Source organism: Peromyscus eremicus, chromosome X (assembly GCF_949786415.1).
Source record: "Peromyscus eremicus chromosome X, PerEre_H2_v1, whole genome shotgun sequence".
Lineage (NCBI taxonomy): Eukaryota > Metazoa > Chordata > Mammalia > Rodentia > Cricetidae > Peromyscus > Peromyscus eremicus.
The window spans coordinates 84,541,216-84,562,785 of NC_081439.1; the positions used below are offsets into that span (position 1 = coordinate 84,541,216).

Sequence of the window (21,570 nt, forward strand, 5' to 3'; positions counted from 1 at the left end):
CATCCACCATGATTAAGTAGGCTTCATTGGAGAGATGCAGGCATAGTTCAACATACAGAAAACTGTGAATGTAATCCAATATATAAATAAACTGAAAGAAAAAGACCACATGATCATCTTATGAAATTCTGGAAAATCCTTTGACCAAATTCAACACCATTTCAGGTTAATTACTGGAGATATTAGGCATGCAAGGGCTATAACTAAACAAATTATAGGTAATGTATAGCAAGCCAATAGCCAATATCAAATTAAAGGAAGAGAAACTCACAGCAATTCTACTAAAATCAGGAGTAAGAAAAGGTTTCCTCTCTTTCCATGTTTGTTGAATATATAGTACTTGAAGATTTAGTCATGTTTTGGGAAAGACATAAAATCTGTACCACTTGCAGCAAGACTCGTTTCTATCTATAGAATATGATCCATTGTCTGATTATGTGGTTGTGACTTTTGGATACTTTCTCAATTACTTGTACATGAATGTATCTACAGAAGGCAGAAGGGAGTGGTCACACACCCTAGAACTGGAGTTACAGGTGGTTGTAAGCCACCTGACATGGGTGCTAGGAACTGAACTTCAGTCCTCTGGGAGAGCACAGAGTACTCCTAATCACTGAGCCATCTCTCTAGCCCTTTATCAACCATTCTGAGGTGGACTAGAAGAGAATTTCTGTAGTAGGCTCAAGTATTTGAACACTTGCTCTCCAGTTGATGACTTTGTTTTGGGAGGTCACAGAAAGGTGCAGCCCTCCTGGAGGAAAGAGAGTTTATAGACTTGTTCCACTTACAGCTTGTTCTCTGCTTCATGGTTTTTGAGGAAGATATGAAATCTTAACTTGTTTCCATGCATGCCATGAGCTGCCATGCTTCCCCACCCCACCATGATGCAAACCAAAACAAACCCTTTCTTCCTTAAGATGTATTAGGTCAGAGTAATAGGAAAGTAATTAAGGTAGAAGTTGGTATCAGAGAGTGGACTGTTGCTATGAAGACCATGATCTTGTGGTTTCTTGGAGGAGTGTAGTAGACTGGAACTTTGGACACAAAAGTGATTGAATGCTGTCAGCAGAATTTAATGGGCTCTTTTGCTGGCAGCCTGGGAGGTGTGGTGCTGAGAACAATGGTGAATGTCAAGGCCTGAGCCAAGACTTTTCAGAGAGAAGCAAAGAATTTAAGAGCAGATGGTTAGAAGCCATTTCCTGGATGTTTTGAATAAGAATGTTGCTGTGTCCTGGACATTCCTAAGAACTTGTCTGAGACTAAATTAGAAAGTAATGGACTAATTTCTCTGGCAAAGGAAGTTCCAAGAGAGCATGGCATTTAATCTGTGGCATTATTGATACTCATCACACTTATGCAGTTCTACAATGTGAAAGAGCAAATGGCATAGAAATAAATACAGAACGTACAGTTGGCAGAGACAAAGAACACTAGGAAACCATGTTTTAGCCAAAGTTTGTCCTGAAAGAGGAGAGGCTGGAACTGTTAATGAGATTGGTGCATTTCAGAGTGGCCTCCTGCTCTGCACTGGAACAATAAGAAAGCTGATCCAAAGGCAAAAGCCTACCACCCCCAACCAAATAAGCCTCCATCATGTGGAAGCAGAGTCTAAGAGGACTTTGCTGCTTCTAGAAATCAGTTGTAAACACAGGCTGAAACAAATGTGATTCAGAGGCATCAGGGTCTGTCCTAAACTGGCAGAGAACCCCATAGTGTCATTTTGTGGTACTGCCTTTGGAGGCATGAAAGATGCTAGAGTGAGAGAGTTGTGGATTCTTCCTCCAACTGTGAACAACTGAAGCCAAGTAACATGTGTAGCAGTGCTGAGGTCACTGTGAGAAGAGGGCCCTAACGGGTTAGAATGCCCTCAGAGGCCATTGTGTGAAAGCTGTGAATCTAAAGCCTGGGGTGTGGTAGAGATCTCAGGATGTTGTAGATATTAGAACCACGAGACATCTGTTAAGGAGAGCAGCATGCAGGTAGTGGAACCAGTCTGAGAGAAGTGTATGTTGCAGGCAGCGAAGCTGAATCGGCTGAGCCACCTAAGCCCTTGGGATCTGTCTTAGTCAGTGTTCTATTGTTGTGAAGAGACACCATGAGCAAGGTGACTCTTCTAAAGGAAAGCAATTGTAAGTGGGACTTGCTTACAGTTTCAGAGGTTTAGTTCATTGTCATCCTGGAGGAAAGCATGATGGCATGCACCTGGTGCTGGAGAAGTAGCTAAGAATTCTATATCCAGATCTCTGGGCATCAGGAAGAGAGAGAGAGAGAGGAGAGAGGAGAGAGGAGAGAGAGAGAGAGAGGAGAGAGAGAGAGAGAGAGAGAGAGAGAGAGAGAGAGAGAGAGAGAGAGAGAGAGAGAACTGGGACTGGCTTGAGTTTTTGAAACCTTTGAAGCCCCAAAGTCCACCTCCGGTGCCATACTTCCTTCAACAAGGCACAGCTACTCCAACAGAGCCACACCTCCTAACCCTTCTCAAGTAGTTCCACTCCCAGTTGACCTAGTGCTGACATGGATGTGCCTTTGGGCTCCATTTTTATTCAGATCACCACAGGAACTAAGGTCCTAGGCAATGGACATAAAACTACTGGATTTGGCATTTGCCTTCCTATGTTCCACTTTTGTGAGATATTCCCTCTCTCTTCCATCATTCCTCTCATGGGAATGGGAATGTGTACGGTGTGCTATGATATGTTGGAAGTATGTAATTTCCTTTTTTTTTTTATTTTTCAGGGTTTGATATTTAAGGGATTGCCTTACCTCTCAAAGAGACTAGCATTTTAAATAGTATTGAGAGTGCAAAAGAGGATGAGGAATCTTAAAGTTGCGCTTAATGCATTTTGCTTCATGATATGGCCCTAAGCTAGAATGTAGAAATTTGAATGAAAATGTGTCCCATGGGCTCTGGCATTTTCATACTTGGTCTCCAGCAGGTGGTACTCTTTGAGAGGTTCCATGGAGGTGCTACCTTGCAGATGGGTTGTGCATCTTAGATATTCCTCTACAGAAGGATAGCTCATCTCCCCGGCAGGATGTACATCAGCGGGAGGAAGCTTAGGGAACTTATAGCCTTTCTCCCTCTCCAGTGTGCTCTCTGCTACATGTTCGTGGTTGCAGACATGACCTCTCAGCTTCCTGCTCCTATTGCCATGATCCCCTCATCTCCAAGCCATGGTGTACTCTTATCCTTCAGGGACCATAAACCAGACAAACTCTTCCTTCTATAAGTTGCTTTGTGTCATGATCTTTTATCACAGTAACAAAAAAAGTAACTAATGCAACTTCTTAAAGGGATTTCCATGAGGAAGTTTTGTTATATTTCCTTTTCACCTGCCTCTCAGAACTGAGAAATTACTCATAACTACCTTCCATACGTAATCTTATATCATGATTCTCCTTGATAAAGAAAGAGACTGTTGATACATGTGTGAATTATTACATTTATGTTAAGAATATTCTCATATGTTTGTATTTCTATTACCATATATGAAGAATTCAGTCATATATCTTCTTATTGTTTTGTCATGATTTTAAGTTAGTTGAGTTCTGGGACTTGAAGAGGGAAGTATTAGGAGGACTCCTGACATACTCAAACATTTCTGGAAAAAGACCATAGTGAAATTGGGGATCCAAGGAGACAGGCTGAGGAAAAATCTGTTGGCCCTTTTTCAAATCTACCCTCAAGGGCACAGCAGCACATTTGATGGCTAAGACAAGATATCACCCGTGAGATTTAACGGCACATGACTGGACTATGTACTCCCTTGTTTCCTTCTAAACTAATGATGAGGTTAATGTTTGTTGTAGAGAGTCTAGATGTATTGTGGTCTTGGATGACCCAGGGGAGAAAAATGGAATGAAGGAGTTTCCAAGATCATTCAATGTGGTTCAACTAAGTAGCTAAGTTTCTCTTTACTAAGATAAGTATAATATGCCAACTCAGCTTCTTTCAAATAATTTTGAGATTCCTTTGGTGACTTTTTTGGTCTCTTGTATCTTACACTGGCCTCAAACTTACATTGTAAGGAGGAGGGTCTTGGACTCCTGGTCTTCCTTTCTCCACTTAGGAAGTTAGGGGATTGTAGGCATATGCCACCAATCTGGGCTAAAAGTAGTTTTTTGGTTTTTTGGGGGGATTTTTTTTGGAGGTTTGTTTTATTTTGGTATTTTAGTGTCCTAGGCTATTTAGTGAAGGTGTTGGAGGAAAATCTTGCAGTTTTCTGCCATGGATGGATTGTGTATTCCTCTTTAGAGGAATGTCCATGTCCCATAGTTCTACCATATATCCCTTGCTATACATTGCTGGTAGTTCCATAAGCTCACTACCATAATATGCTAAATTCCTGACAAGAGATAGTTATTTCCAAAACCTGAGTTCTGTTGATTGTCTCCACCTAGATCCTTGTAGTTATGCTTCTCATTTGGTGGCCTTCTAAGGAAGACATTTTTTGCATTGAATGAAAAGTAAGGTGAGAAGGGAGGACTGTATCTCCAGAGGCATTTCCTGTGTGCAGGAACAGTTGCACACCACGTTTGACAGAAGCATGGTATCCTAACAGCTACCGGGACAACATTGCTTATTTTCCTCCTCTATTGAAAATACTTTCTTTTCTCATTTATATCCTGGTTAGTTTCCTCTCCCTCTAATCCCTCCAGTTCCTCCCTTGCTCCGACAACATCCAGATCCACCCCCTTTCTGTCTCTTGTTAGAGAAGAACAGGCTTCTAAGAGATACAAGAAAACATAACAAAACTAATTAGACTAAGATAAAATCCAACTATCACATAGAAGTTAGACAAGGCAAACCAACCCAAGGAAACAAGAACCCAAGGAAGGCCAAAGAGTCAGAGACCTACTCTGTCACTCAGTCGGGAGTCCCATAAAAATATGAGGTGAAAGCTGTAATGTAGAAACGGAGGACCTGGTGCAGAGCCATGCAGGCCCTGTGCACGCTGCTTCAGTCCCTGTGACTGCATATGAACCTTCTCAGTTGATGGTCTCCTGGTGTCCTCCATCATCTCTTGCTCTTACACTCTTTCTGCTTCCTCTTCCTCAGGTTTCCTTGACTGGATAGATTTGATGGACACATCTTATTTAGACCTCTGTCTAAATTCCAAACTTTCTCTCTCTCTCTCTCTCTCTCTCTCTCTCTCTCTCTCTCTCTCTCTCTCTCTGTCACTCTGGCTATGTCTCTGTCTCTCTCTGCATCTGTCTCTCTCTCTCTCTCTCTCTCTCTCTCTCTCTCTCTCTCTCTCTCTCTCACACACACACACACACACACACACACACACACGTCTGCATGTGGGTCTCTGTAGTAGTTTCTGTCTGCTGCGGGAGGAAGCCTATCTGATGAGGTCAGACCAAGGCTCTGATCTATGAGTATAGCTTAACATCATTAGAACTCATTTTTTTCACTACCAAAAAAAAAAAAAACCCAAAACAGTAGTATTTGCTTTAAGACTAGGTCTCAGGGCTATCTAGTCTCTGGTTATTAGTCACCAAGGCAGTATCAGGTATGGGTTCCATCTGGTAGAGTGGGCCTTCACTCAAATCAGATACAAGCTTCTTGCCAACATTGCCCTACCATATTTTGCAAGCAGGAGAGCAGTGTAGATAAGAGGACTTTTGGCTGGATTGATAGTTCTATTTGTCTTTTGGTAGCCCACAGAGTACCTTCCTACTCTAAAGACACTAGGATGTAGGAATGAAGGTTCTATGTAGGCACCAGCTTGACTTCTCCGTGTTCAATGAGTTGTGTGTGAGTATCCTTCAGCAATGGGCCTTGCTTTCAGTTTGTGGAGAGCAACCTATTGTCTTGGCAACAGCCTGGGTTGTTTGGGGATTTCCATGGGACCCCTTTTTCCAACATCTCCATTGCATGTAACCCAGTCCTGGTAACGGAAGTGTTGTTTGATGACAAGAGATTGCCAGATGGGACTCTGTCTCCCTCATTATAGGAGACTTCATTAGGCTTGCCTTCATATATTTTAGAAAGTTTCCACTGCACTAGGTGTCCATACCACCCCTCAGATGACCCTCAATTCTACCTGTGTCTCCCTGCATTCTCTCACTCAAACCCATTCCCCCCACTACCCAAGCTGATCCTGCTGCTCTAGACTCCTCCAGTCCACCCATAAAATCTATTCTAGTTCCCCCTTCCAGGGAGATCCTTGTGTCCTCCCAGTCCCTTCCACTATACCTAGTCTCTCTGGGACTGTGGATTGTAGCTAGGTTATCATTTATTTGAACAATAATATCCACGTACAAGGGAATGTATACCATATCTACCTTTCTGAGTTTGGGTTACTTCACTCAGGATCCTTTTTCCAGCTCCATCCATTCTCGTGCAAATTTCATGATGTCATTTTTTCATAGTAGAGTAATATTCTATTGTTTAAATGTACCAGGTTTTCTTTACCCATTTTTCTGTTGAGGGACATCTAGGTTGTTTCCAGTTTCTGGCCTTTATGAATAGAGCAGCAATGATCATGGTTGAGCAAGTGTTTTGATATTTTGTTTTCGTTCTGACAAATAAAGCTTGCCTGAAGATCAGAGGGTGGAACCATCCACTAGTTAACCATAGAGGTCTGGAGTTCTGTACAAAGAGGAGACAGGAAATGCTATGACTGGGCAGAGAGAGAAAGTGATGAGGCAGAGAAGGTGGGAGCCCGTTTTCGGGTTCCTCGTGGCTTTACCCAGAAGGTCCACATAGAGGATGATTAGGACCACAAGCTTGATTGCAGGTGTCTGAGATGGTCTGCACTTGGCTGTGCTGGGGGAGGAGGTCTTTTGCTCCACCCTTTGGCATCTCTATAAAAACCCTGGGGCAGAGACAGTCGGGGCCCCTTGGAATAGGTTCTAGGCCCTTTCGAGGCTATCCTTAATTTTCTATCTGTTTATCTCCACAATATTCTCAGCAATAAATCCTTCTATCTAATATTTCCTGCTGCTCGCACTCAAGAAAACTCTGGAGAGCTGTGGGGATGGTGGGTAAACGCCCCACAAGAGAGGAGACAGGAGCTTTGCCCCTTTAGTTCAGAGCAATCAGAGAGGTAAGAGTTGACTGTGGCTGCACATTGACTCTCTGATCTCTCAGCTCTCATCCTGATATCTGACTCTGGGTTTGTATTATTAAGACTAATTAGCTTTGCACTCCAAGCAAGTGTCCTTAAGGAAGGATGAAGCTTGCTTGTGGTATAAGCCCAAGAGTGGTATTTCTGGAATTTAAGGTAGACTGATTTCCATCTGGAGTACAAGTCCTTCTAAATCAACTCACAGAAACTCAGAGTAAAGAAGCAAGCACTTTGGGTCCATGGGTCTTAACCATGTCCTCTATGTATATATTCTACATTTCCGTATTTGGAGGGGCCTTTTATTCATATTTTTATGGGACTCCTGAGTGAATGAACCAGTGGTCTCTGATTCTTGTGTCTTCTTGTGGGCTGTGTTCCTCCTGTTGTTTGCCTGGTCCGACTTGTATTTGATAGTTGTGTTTCGTCTTATTCTGATTTATTTAGCTGTGTTTCGCTGTTATCTCCTAGAAGCCTGTTCTTTTCTAATGAGAGACAGAACCACAGTGGATCCGGATGGGAGGGGAGGTGGAGTGGAACAGGGAGGAGTAGAGGGGAGGGAAACTCTAATCAGGATCTATTATGGAGAAAAACCTATTGTGAATAAAAATCATGGAAGGAAGATTCCCAGACTGAAGTATAACACAAAGGAATCATGGCTCACAGAGATATACTGACTCTTATTTTGTTACTAGTAGGTCACTTCAGTACTTATCCACCAATGCCCCAAAGCTAGACCACAATCAGCAGTGAAATGTTATTGCTTCTCCCCTTCCCCTCATCTGACTTTTTGTTCCTTCCTTCCTCCCCTCTCTTTTTGATTTTGTCTTCATTTTATTTAGGTTGCTCTCATTCTCCTATGCTACTTTTACTTGTTTGCTATTACTCTTTGTCTTTATCTAGGAGTTATATAGTAAAGTCTTATTTTGATCACATACTTTGTAGTATTCCAATAATTGTTGAGGTTGTGCAATGTCCTTAATTGTAGACTTGGTCATCTATAATCTGGCATCTTCTCTGGTTGTATTTATTACTTTTCACTCACCTGCACATATAAAATATTTATTTAATGATTTTGTGTGTTGAGACATATACCAGATGACATGAGAAAAAGGGGAAACAATGTAACAAACCTCTCATTTCAGAAGCTTACAGAGCATGTAGAGAGATACATAAACATACAGAAAGTGACAGCACATTAGGGTTTTATGAACAAACAGTTCCCTCAAATTTATTTGAATAATGAAGTGGTAAATAGTGGGTGGGAAAGTTATGGAACAAGATGACCAGTCTGTTCAAAATTAGAAAAAAATACGTTTTTAGCCATGAAAGCTAAGGCATGTTTTAAAAGAGAATAGAGGTATGATAGGGAATGCTTCAGGAAACTATCCATGCTCTCAGATATCCTAGCATATTGCTAGTCAGCAAGACATAATTATTAATTCCACATGATAGTGTAAAGTTGAACTAATACTACAACATAAAGTTGAATTAAAATTGAAGGGCCTGAATAATTCAAAGTATTATTTATTGTTAGCTTGCCTTGTTTTAAAGAGCATAAGGTGGTTTATTATTATTTTCCTATGATTAAAAATATAGATTATTTTCTCATCCATTAAATGACATGAAAATCCTATCAAAACCCTAAAGTGGAAGCTGTAAAATATACTTAAAGTACGTAAAGCAGACACTTGCAGTCTCTATGAATGGTAGCTCAGTCTCTCTGCATTCATCTAGGCTTTGATCAACCATGCTAAGACGAAGGGGATGTAGCTCCGCGGTAGAGCTCCTAGCTCGCATTTGTGAGGTCCCGGGTTCGATTCCCGGCATCTCCAACAGTTTTTGTCTTTTTAACTTTTGAATTTTCTTTTTCAGGATGTTTCTGCACAAGGTGTCCTAGACTTTAACTTTTTGTTAGGGGAAATTATGTGCATAGCTAATTAATGGATGAAATTATTGGATGAAATCTGTCACCATGACAATAATGTTCATCTATGACTGTGACTACTTTTCCATGGAGACCGCCATAGACTGGTGAGTAGAATGAGGTCATGCCTCCTGGTGTATGTTTTGTTCACAAAATAAAAGCAAACTCAGCTTTCTTGCTGGTAGCAGTGTCTCTAGTACTATTATTGTTACTATTATTATTTTTATTGAAAATAGATTGTTTTCTCATTCTTTATATGTCATAAAAATCCTGCCGGGCGGTGGTGGCGCACGCCTTTAATCCCAGCACTCGGGAGGCAGAGCCAGGCGGATCTCTGTGAGTCCGAGGCCAGCCTGGGCTACCAGGTGAGTTCCAGGAAAGGCGCAAAGCTACACAGAGAAACCCTGTCTCGAAAAACCAAAAAAAAAACAAAAAAAAAATCTTATCAAAACCCAAAGTGGAAGCCATAAAATATACTCAAAAGCCTGACGCAGAACCTTGAAGTCAATATGCATGCCAGATCAGTCTTCCAGCATTCATATAGGCTTTGATCAAGAGACCCTAGAGAGTGGGGATGTAGCTCAGTGGTAGAGCACATATTTAGCGTGTATGAGGTCCCGGGTTCGATTCTCGGCATCTCCTATACTTTTAACTTTCGTATTTTGCGATTCTCGGCATCTCCTAGTACTTTTAACTTTTGTATTTTGCTTTTCAGGATGTTTCTGCACAAGGTGTCAGAGACTTCAACTTTTTTTTTTTAGGAGATCATATATGCATAGCTAATTATTGGATGAAATTGTTCATCTGTCACCATGACATCAATGTTCATCTCTGACTGTGACTACTTTTCCATGGAGACCACCATAATGTGGTGAGTAGAATGTGGTTGTGCATGCAGGGATAGGTTTTGTTCATATAAGAAAAAGCAAACTCAGCTTTCTTGCTGGTGGTGGTTTCACTAATGGCTACTATTATTGTTATTATTATTTTTTATTGAAAATAGATTGTTTTCTCATTCTTTATATGTCCTAAAAATCTTATCAAACCCTAAAGTGGATGCCATAAATATACTAAAAAATCCTAAGGCAGACCCTCGCAGTCTCTATGAATGCTGGATCAGTTTCTCTGCATTCATATGTGCTTTGATCAACAAAACTGTGAAGGCAGGGATGTAGCGCAGAGGTAGAGCGAATATTTGGCATATATGAGGTCTTGGGCTTGATTCTTGGCATCTCCAAGTACTTTTAACCTTCGAGTTTTCCTTTTCTGGATGTTTCTGCACAAAGTATCACAGACTTTAAGTTTTTTTTAGGAGATCATATATGCATAGTTAATTATTGGATGAAATTGTTCATCTGTCACTATGACATCAATGTTCATCTATGACTGTGACTTCCATGGAGACTGCCATAGTCTGGTGAGTAGAACGAGGTCATGCCTGCAGGGATATGTTTTGTTCACAGAAAAAATAGCAAACTCAGCTTTCTTACTGGTGTCAGTTTCACTAATGGGTACTATTATTGTTGTTATTATTATTATTTATTGAAAATAGATTGTTTTCTCATTCTTTATATGTCATAAAAATCTTATCAAAACGTTAAACTGGAAGCCATAAAATACACTCAAAGGACCTGACGCAGTACCTTGCAGTCAATATGAATGGTGATCATTCTCTCTGCATTCACATGTGCTTTCATCAACGAACCTGAGAACATGGGGATGTAGCTCAGCAGTAGAGTGCATGCTTTATATGTGCGAAGTTCAAGGTTTCCTTTTGCAGCATGTCTCTGCAAAGTTGTCCCAGACTTTATCTTCCTCTATGAGGTTTTATATGCATAGCTAATTATTGGATGAAATTTCTAATCTCTCACTGTGACAACAATGTGACGACATTTCCATGGAGACCACCATATTCTGGTGAGAAGAATATGGTCACGCTTCGAGGGATATGTTCGGTTTATAGACAAAAAAGCAAAGTTCTGCTTTCCCGCGGGTGGCAGTTTCTCTAGTGGGTGTGCTTTCTCGGGTGATAACAAGGGTGAAGAGTTCTTGCTTTGAGAGAAAGGAAGGGAGGGCTGGGCAGAACCATTCCTGCTTACTGAACAGGGGAAGCATTGCTGTTGTCATAGAAACCTGGGTTCATTATGAAGAGTTTTCAATAGCGACTCTGGTGATGTCCTGGAAAATGAGCATTGTTGGTGTTTGGACTAAGCTGAGCATATGGATTCCTAGAGGTGAGCACTGGAATCTTCCTGAGGGTGGAGAGGCAGATGCAGGAATACCAGACCCAAGTAGGTTCACCCCCACTTCAGGATTTGTAGCCAGTGTGTCTCCAGAAGGAGAGAGACTTGAGACTATTGTGCCTCTTCAGTGTGCTGTTCTGTGCAGGGGTGTGCTGGAGTCATTGTCCGGGCTAGGTGTTCTGGGGGAGGAAGCAGGAGGGACACAAGATAGTGTGAGCACACTCTGATCCCAGTTTCCTGTTCTGTGAAAAGGGGATGAGATTGCTCACTCAGGATCGGTGGGACAGTAAGTGGTAAAGCCTAAAGGGAAGTCAATGATTACCCTGCATGTCTCAGATGATTATTTCAATATGCAGTTGGTTAGAGGATTTTCCTTTTCGTTTTTAGTAATTTGAGGTTTTATTTGCTTTTGAGACAGCAATTCCCTGTGTCCTATCCTGGTTGAAAACTCTCAGTCATTCTCCTGCCTCAGCTGCCTCCTGTAGGGACTTCAGGTGTGGAACACAGTGTGCTTGGCACCAGTTTGGGATTTTAATTTCCATTTTTGTGATACCCACCCTCCAGGTGGCAATGATCTTTACTCAGAATCCCTGCCATGATGCTCTCTGCACATGGCATTAATATTTCTAATGAATCTCTTATAAAAAGGACAGTCCTATCAATGTCCCCGTGAACAATACACCTGAAACCTTTCCCATTCCTCAATTTCTATTTTCTGCCTGACTTTTGTGAGCTTTTCTGTGAGATTTTAAATTGTAAGGATTCACCATCTCCAGTTCTTCAGTTATGGTTTTTATTTGGTGTCTTGTCTGTGAAATCTTCACTCAGTCCCAGAGACAAGGATGTTCTTCTGTGTGTTCTCTTTTACATTCATAGGCTTATTTTTTTATATTTTTACTTCTCTAATCTATTTTGAATGATCTTTGCACATGATATGATTTATATTTATGTTTGTGGATATGGATATACACTTGCCTCTGCATTGTTTGCTGAAAGACCATCCTTTCTGCACCAAATTGCCTTTTCTTCTTTGTCCAACACCAGTTCTCCAACATTCCAGGCATGGTACATATGCCAATATTCCCAGTGCCTGAGAGGCTGCAGCAGCAATATTGTCAGTTCTTTTCAGCCCAGACTCTGCACAGGCTTGATGTCAGCATGGGATACATAGGAAAATATTGGCGCACAGTAGGCAATGGTCTGTAAATGTGTGGGTGTAAGCACAGACAGTAGATTTTAGTCTTTTACTTGCCAATGTTGATTCTAATAGCATGCTGGTCCAATTACTGTAGGTTCAAATGGAGTACTCCTATTAGGCAATTCTGTTCTCTAACTCGGCCCCTCTGTGTTGGACTGACCTAGCATCTTGTCACTAACAGATGAAGTTGGACCTGACATTTAATAAAAATCAGAAAATATCACTTTAACAAAGCTTTAATTTTCTGCCAAAGGACTGAGTGTCATCACAAGGCAGCTAATGCCTGTAGCTGAGGTTTCTCTGCTTTACCATAGTAGCCTACTTAATATCTCCACCAATGCACGTAAGGAGTGCCTTGATTCATAATTTTCTTCATTCTGTTACTAGACAAACTGCACGCAACTGTTTCCACATTGTGACATGAAATTTGTTCTAACCTAAATCTGTCCCACTCATATTTTCTCACCCATATTTGATTCCAGAATAAACTCTCTTTTCTTCCTTTGAGGTGAGAGCTGTGTTTTTGCATTGACATTTGTAAGTGTGAATTTGTGTATTGGGAGACAACTACTCACCAACACCACAAGAGTTTTCTTGAGTGAGAGTAGCAGGAAATGTTAGATAGAAGGATTTATATTGTGGAGGTAAACAGAAAATATTGGATAACCTTGAGAGGACCGGGAACCTATTTCAATGGGCCCCGACAGTCTCTTCCCTAGGGTATTTATAGAAATGACAAGGGGTGGAGCAAAAGACCTCCCCCAGCACAGCCAAGTGTATACCATCTCAGACACCTGAACTCAGGCCCATGATCCTAATCATCCTCTCTATGCGGACCTGCTGGGTAAAGCCACGAGGAACCTGAAAATGGGCTCCCACAGTGTATACTGTTATACATGTGTGAATATGTCTCTGAAGTTGCCAGGCATAGTTATCACTGAATGTTAAATAATGTGCTCATGTCATTCATTGATTAAGAGCATATTAAGCTCAAGTGTGGTATGTATTTTTCTCCGTTATTGCTTAGCTAACATCATTACCCCATGCCTAAATGATTTCTGTGTGATATAGCAGATACTAATAATATATTGTGAAAGTTAATTAAATCTATTATTACTGTGATGGGTTTGATGTGTTATAATTCTACTACTGCCTCTTCATGATGATCTGGTGTTTAATATATTGCTTACTTATTCTCTATAGTTATTTATTCATGTATGGATTTATCTCAGAATGTCTGAGAATACCTAATACAATTACCCTGTCATACTGGCATTCTGTGTTTTGATGCTCAATTTGTCCCACTATTGGCCAGAGGAGTCCATTAAAGATGCCTCTGGAGCATTTCCTGAGTCTAAACATTGCACTGTCTGAGCCCTTGTATAGAAAGGAATTACTGATGCCCACCTCAAAGAATCATTTTGAGGCCTGAAGAGACAGAAAGCAGACACATGTTGTGTGTGTCAGTAAGTCAAATTTCCCTTGCCTCTTTCATGCGGTCAGTGTGATGACTCTGGCATGGAAGTAGTCCGTGAGTACACACAAGAGAGAGCACTTGGCAAGGTAATGGCAAATGAACAAGCTCTCACTTCCATTATGTGTGCACAGTCCTAGGTATCACTGTGTGTGTCCATGTGATGTGATGAGCTGGGAAGAGGAAAAGCGTCATTGCATACCTTCCACTGATGGAGTCTGCACAGGTAAGGCACCGCCATTCCATCCCTTGGGTTTTATTGTTTTCTCATTCTGGATTCCTAGATTTGATGTGTTTTCTTTCCCCCATGTTACCTTCTAGTCTAAAGGGAACAGTTTATTCTTTGTGCTTTCCCATCCCATAAGCCCATTCTTCTAGCAATTTCAAGCATAGCAGCAATCTTGCAGCCTCTAGGATTTGCCCACTTTTCTCTCTTTTCTAGGTGTGCTTTAACTAACTCATTTTCTTCCCTGACACTGTGACCTTCCTCTAAAGCTCCCTCCCTACCATGTGGCTGCTTATGAACCCTGTGTGTCATCCATGCAGGCTTAATTCAGATGGGACAGCTTTCCTCTTTTTCTGCTCATCTCTTTCCTCAGGGCACCTGAGGAGATTTGCAATTACCTGCCCTGGAACTTTTCAGTTTTTTCTTTCTCTGTTTTCCTCCTTAGGTTTATTTATTTTATTCTCTGTGTGTGAGAGTTTTCCCTGCATAAATGTCTGTGAACCACTTGGGTGCCTGGTATGCAAAGAGGTCAGAAATGCCATCAGATCCCCTGGAATTGGAGTTGTGCATGGTTTGAGACTCCTGGTGGATGCTGGGAACCAAACCTGGGTCTTCTGCAGGAACAAGTGCTCTAAAGACATTAGGGTTTCTGTTTTAAACTCTAATTCCATTGTCCTCCAGAAGCTAGAGATATATCTCTGTAGTTAAGAACCCTTGTTCTTGCTGAAGACCCTTGGTCAGTTCTCAGAACCCATATGGAAGATCATAACCAACTGTAACTTCAGTTCCTGGAGATCTGACATCCTCTCCTGACTTCTTCCAGCACAACAATACAAGATCTGTACATGTATGCATGTGGGCAAAATACCCATACATGTAAAAATTATAAACAAATCTTAACTTTTTATTGTCATCAAATTTCCATTGAGTCTTTTTAAAAATTGTTATTAATAAGCCCAAGAACAGCAAGAGGATTTGCTGTTATTTCTGGAATCAATATGTGCTGTAGGATATGGTTCTACATGCTGTGCATACGTGTTGGTCTCATTGGTTGATAAATAAAGCTGTTTTGTAGCTAGAGTTTTCTTGCCTGGTCCACAGTCAGGACAAATCTCTCTCACCTGCCAGTCCCACAGCTGCTCAGACCCAACCAGGTAAACACACAGAAACTTAAATTGCTTTCAAACTGTATGGCCATAGCAGGCTTCTTGCTAACTGTTCTTATATCTTAAATTAACCCATTTCGATTAATATATAAGTTGCCATGTGGCTTGTGGCTTACCAGTATCTTAACAAGTTGCTTCTCCTCATGGCAGCTGGCAGTGTCTCTCTGCCTCAGCCTTCCACTTCCCAGAATTCTCTTCTCTGCTTGTCCCACCTATACTTCCTGCCTGGCTACTGGCCAATCAGCATTTTATTTATACAGAGTGATATCCACAGTACTTCCCCTTTTCTTTTTTTTTTTTTTAAAAAGGAAGGTTTTAACTTTCATATAGTAAAATTACATATGATAAAACAGTTATCTAGCAAGAATTACAGTTATAATATCTAGTCTATTTACAATATCTAGTCTATTTGTATTTGGCAAAATTAAAGAAGATATTCTATCTATCTTATATTTGTGAGTCTAAGGTTTTTTATCTAACATGTCTTTTATCATATCCAAAGAAAATTATAACTAGTCTTCAACTACATCAAAGACCTCAGAAGGATATAATACTACCTGAGAAATGGGAGAAGGATGCAAGCAACTTTCGGGAGTCTTGCGATAGTAGACAGAGTCAGCTGGCAGCCTGGACAGTCACCTGATGTTCTTCTGTAAAGTTGGGGCATCTGTCTTCAGCCCATAGTCCTAGAATCTCTCAGTCACTTCTCTCTGTGTCCTGTAGAATGTCTGGCAGTTTCCTCTGCAAAACAGGACCCCGAAGGACCATTTTGCCAAGCAAAGTTCAGTGGTCACCTTCCTATGGGTCCTGCATGTCCAGTCGATCAAGCAGTCCAGGCAAGAACAGTTTCTTATCCAAATGGCTATTTTTGTCAATGTGAAGATAAACTCTATATAGAGTGTCTTAGATGCCCATCCTCCTCTCTGAAGTAAATCGGTGCTGCCAGGAGCAGACATGTCTCACTGTCTAGAAAGTCTAAATTTTTAAAACATTTTAAATGCCATATTCTGTAGGTCTTTGAAGTATTTGAAGATTACTTATCTATCTGAATTATATCTATATATACCTAGAAAACTAAACTAACACGACAAGTTTCATTATTATAGAAGACTAATTATTAATATGTATTTCTTAATTATCCATTACAATCTAAATAAGTTACATAATCATAATACCTCAAACAAGAATAGAAATATATATACAGTATAACAAAATTAAGTTTAAACTTGTATCAATAAAGTAAAATCTATACCAATGTAAAACATTGCTAAACAAGTTGTTACTCTTTAAAAGTAGGTTCATTAATCTACCCTTTCATCCTATTATATCTATATCATATCCCCTCTTCTTCTTTAGAAAGAAATCACATTTATAATCAACCTGTTTTAAATAAAAATATTGGTTTTTCTCTGTCCCACACCAGAGGGCTCTTTTGATATGGGACAAAAGAATCTCTTAACCTTTTTTTTTTTTTTTTAGCAATATGTTTGGGTTTAGAGAAGGAGTGAGCCAATTCCATCTCCAAAGACAGATTGGTATATTTGGGAATTTGGGCATAGCTTGTCTTACTATTTCCTGCTGGAAGGGGGCGCTGTATCTTATGGGGACACAAAGAAAATTTTAGGATTATGGAGTAGTTCATGAGTCTGTATTGTCTGAACCAGTTGCCTTCAAACCATTCTGGATGTTGGATCATCTGGGCCATGGTGTCAGCGGAGACCTTTCAGGGGGTCTTGGCTGGTCAAACCTGATGTATCTTAATCTGGAACAAATCCATAGCCTCTTGCTGTCTGTGGAAACAGAAGCAGAACCTTCTTTCCAAAGCAACATATCCTTACATCCAAATTTTGAAGTCAAGCCACCTTTAAAGTATACATTTTGGCTTAACTCAACAGCTTTTACAATCAAAAGTTTTTCTTCAGTTATGAATATCAAAGAGAACATAATCCAGATTCTCTGTGTGATATCCATCTTTATGTGGCTTATATTTTATATTACCTTTATTGTCTCTTTAAAGACTATTTTTAAAACTTATTTTTAAAATATAACTGTATATATATTTTTTCCTTCAAGCCTACATACATTTTTATACATATTGTAAACCGTTTAGAGGTTTATTCCATTTGAATCTTATTGTGAATCTATTGTTTTAAACTGCAGCAATTGTAAAACCGAAACAGCTGCTGTGGCTGCTGTCTCTGCCCACCTCAGCTTACCAACATGGCAGTGATACGTTTTCCACCAGCTCTGGGAGCCATCAATTCCTAGAAATAGTGAGTCTATGCTTTTATCAAAGCAGTGTGTTGCCCAGAAACCTCTTTTTTTTGTACTAGCAAAGACTAAATCCACCATGCAGCAGCATAATGTGCCTCTTGTGGACGCCTCAATCCCGCCATAGTGCCGGTCAAACGCACACACCAGGAACCCGTCATAGTAGCTCAAACACGCATGTTGCAGCTAGCTGCCCGTATGAGACATGAATCAGGAACCTGGTTTTGGCTCCATTTAGGATAGCTTATTAAATATTCTCAGGTTTAAGGTGGAAACTCAATCCGTTGGGTGCCATTTGTAGATGTAACCGTCTTTTTAAATAAGAAACACAGACCTGATTGCAGAGTTAAAATGCCCAAGAGGTCAGAGCAATAGCTAAGAGCTAAAAACCTTACCCTTCACTGCCTCTGCTGTCTTCCTCAGCCAGAGACCTACTTCCTGTGTGTTTGTCCTTTTTATTGACTTTCTATTCTGCCTTCTCATTGGATGTAAACTGAACCACGTGACCACCTCATCACTGCCCATCTATAGAGACCTCCAGGTTTTCTATGGTTGGTATTGAGATTAAAGGCATGTGTCTCCATGCTATCTGTATCCTTGAACACACAGAGATCTGCCTAGCTCTGCCTCTCAAGTGCTGGGATTAAAGGCATGCAACTCCACCGCCCAGCTTCTGCTATGGCTTGCTATTAACTCTGACTCCCAGGCAACTTTATTTATTAAAATACAAATAAAATCACATTTCATTACAAATAAAATATCACCATACTGTTTGGCCAATGATGAGGCAGAATAAGGTTAGGCAGTATATTCAGACTGAACATGGAGGTGAAGAAGGGTGTAGTTGCAGCAAATGCTGGAAGCTGCCTCTAGGAGAATCAAGATGTGAGAGAACAGGTAATGCCATAAAGCCAAGTGGCCAAACATAGATTAATAGGAATGGGTTGAGTTAAGTTCTAAGAGCTAGCTGGCAAGATGCCTGAGCCATATGCCATACAGTTTGTAATTAATATAAGCCTCTGTGTGTTTACTTGGGACTGAGAGGCTGCAGGACCAGGCGGGATACAAGAAAACTTGTGGCTACAATTGGCACCCAGGTGTAATATCCCTGGCCTGCTAATTGCAGCTCAGTTGCCACCTGCAGAGGCCAGAACTTCCTGCTTCCCCAGACATACATTGTGGTCCCTGTCACCCTGTGCCTGTGTCTTTAAGCCCGTCACTGTGCTTCCAAGCCCACATGCACAGGTGAGCTCTTAAAGAGCCACTAGGGCTGTAATGATGGCCCACCCACAAGTTGGGGGCACCAGATGTAGCCAGAAATCCAAGGGAGTCTGCTTAAGGGGTACAGGGAACTTATTAGGATATAAATTGGAGAAATAACTCAGTACACAGAATAAGGCAAAATCATCTGAGAGTCCTGGAAGGCTGATGTCCTGTCCCACGTTCCTCCTGCTGCCTAAGTCAGTCCACACCATCCAAGCCCAGAGGGATGGGGAGAGCCAGGCATTCATGCCCCTCAGGTCTCAAGCCTGGCCTAGGCCATCCCTAGGTGGAACAGGTAACCACTACAAATATGTCTTGTTGATAATTGTTTTTGTTTCTATAGACAGTGATTTTCTGAGGAATAGCCTTGGCTATCCTGGAAATTACTTTGTAGTCCATGCAAGGCTTGAACTCACAGAAATGCCCACCTGTGCCTCAAAAATGTTGGGATTAATCTCATGCAACATAATTAATTAACTACAAGCTTCAATATATCTTAAAATGTATAATAAGGATGAGATGAACTATTTGCTTGTTTAGGGTTTTTCTCCTCATAGTTTAACAACATTTGATTATTTTAAAAAATGCATTATGGTCTGACCTGGAAGAGTTAGGGAAGTCTGGCCAGGTAGTGTGACATCAGTCATGGGTTCATAATCTCTTCTTAGTTGTTAAGTCTCTTTATGAACATGGGGTTTGCTTAGTGCTCTAGTTTATATTTCCACAAAAGGACACGCCTTAGCACTCTTTTCGACAAGGCACCATACACTGTAAAGAACACAGTCATATACCTTTCAGTACTTAAGCTTATATCACATGTAAGGAAATCCCCTGCTGTTCTTGTGTTCAGAGTTCGCACACTGATTTTCTATCATTGATTTTCCTGATCTGTGGAGGTTTTTTCAAACAGTGGCAGAGCTGCCAATAGGCTGGCTGGATGTCATTTGATTCACCCACATAGAAATCAATGTGGGTAGATGGGGAGATCTTCAAGTGCTGGATTTGTCACATTTTCTTTCCCACTGAACTTGACAACTTCCAGTCATGAGCATATGCAGGCTGGTATAGAAACCGGCCCCTCAGCCCTGCCAATGTTACAGATCTTGTGCCCCCACAGGGTGCAGATTGCTCAGCTCCTGGCTCCAACTTGCACCACAGCTTCAGAGCAGTTCAAGTACCAGGGCTACTCAATCCTTAACAGGAGCCACTGACAGAGCTCTTCGGTAGGTGTGGGACTCAGTGTTCCTTAACCCTTAATACCAACTGAAATGTAGATAGACTTCTGGAACCCTCCCCAGCCAGGACTTTCATTTTCTCTTTCCTGTCATCTTACAGCCCTTCTCCTTCTTCAGTATCAACCCTCTTGCTCTCTTGACCTCGTTCCTCTTCTTTTGCCCTTCTTTCTTTCCTGAACTCAAGATGTTTCACAGCTGTTGCTTCTTCAGCCGTCCGACAGCTGTTTTTCTTGTCTCTTCTCCTACTTGGCCTTACATCCGCACTGTCAATGCCATTCCCCTGTCCTCTATGTCTCCCTGTCCCTGTCTCTCTGTCCTCCCCCTCACCTCTATCTCATGCTCCTTACCTGAGACACAGTCTTCATAGCCCAGGTGGTCATTGAAACATGACCCTGCTGCTGCCCTCGCTGAGAGCTGTGATTACAAGGGTGACCCATTACACTTGGTTCTGCTGGTGCTAACTCCATCCCATCAGCTATGGTACTGAACAGAGGTAAGGGAGAATAAAGCAAGAGAGGCCTGTTCTTGAGTCTAATGCTACAACACCAGGTCACACAGCACAGGAGAGCATCTTCCACTCAAGCCTGAGCAACCTGATTGTAATTGGTACCAACTACAGCCATCTGGAAGACAATCACAGCCTTGCCTCTCAGCATCAATCAGCATCACTCAGGTTTGTGTTTTGTCCCAGTGCAGTCTTGCCTTTTACCACCAATCACAATCACTGAGGCTTTGCTTTTAAATCAATCACAGCTTGTGTCTGACCACCAGACATACAGTACCTCTCCTAGGCCATCCCAAAAAGGGCTCCCCTCAGGCTTATTGGAAATGATTCCATGCCCTTCTCACTTTCCTTGAGGCTTGTGATAACACTAAATCTAGTGAAAACAGTTTCACACAGACAGGCTAGAGCCATATCCTAGGACTAGCACAAACCAGTTGTGGTCTTAGGACAGTTTTCTCAGGGTGTCTGTGGAGGGTTGGAGACATCTTCTGAAGACAGGTTTAGAACAGACTTACAGCAGACTTTCAGAAAGAGTTAATGCCAGTACCCCTCAAAATATTCCAGTAAGTAGAAAAAGATGGAACATTGCCCAACTCTATTTAAGAGAATACAGTTCCCATATACCCAAACCGCATAAGAATCAAGAAAGAAAGAGAATTACAGACCAATTTCCCTTAGACCAAAGATGTAAAAAGTACTCACTAAAATACTCACAAACAAAATCCAATACCATATCAAACAGTTCATCCACCATGATTAAGTAGGCTTCATTGGAGAGATGCAGGCATAGTTCAACATACAGAAAACTGTGAATGTAATCCAATATATAAATAAACTCAAAGAAAAAGACCACATGATCATCTTGCATGTGCCATAACTAAACAAATTATAGGTAATGTATAGCAAGCCAATAGACAACATCAAATTAAAGGAAGAGAAATACACAGCAATTCTACTAAAATCAGGAGTAAGAAAAGGTTTCCACTCTTTCC

General features: G+C 41.1%; 1 non-coding gene across 1 annotated transcript; it reads left to right on the forward strand.

The window, feature by feature from the left end:
- The first annotated feature begins 9,567 nt into the window (after nucleotides 1–9,567).
- Trnaa-agc (transfer RNA alanine (anticodon AGC)) lies at nucleotides 9,568–9,639 on the forward strand. The gene has a single exon. It is a non-coding gene; the product is annotated as a tRNA-Ala (tRNA).
- Nucleotides 9,640–21,570: the final 11,931 nt, after the last annotated feature.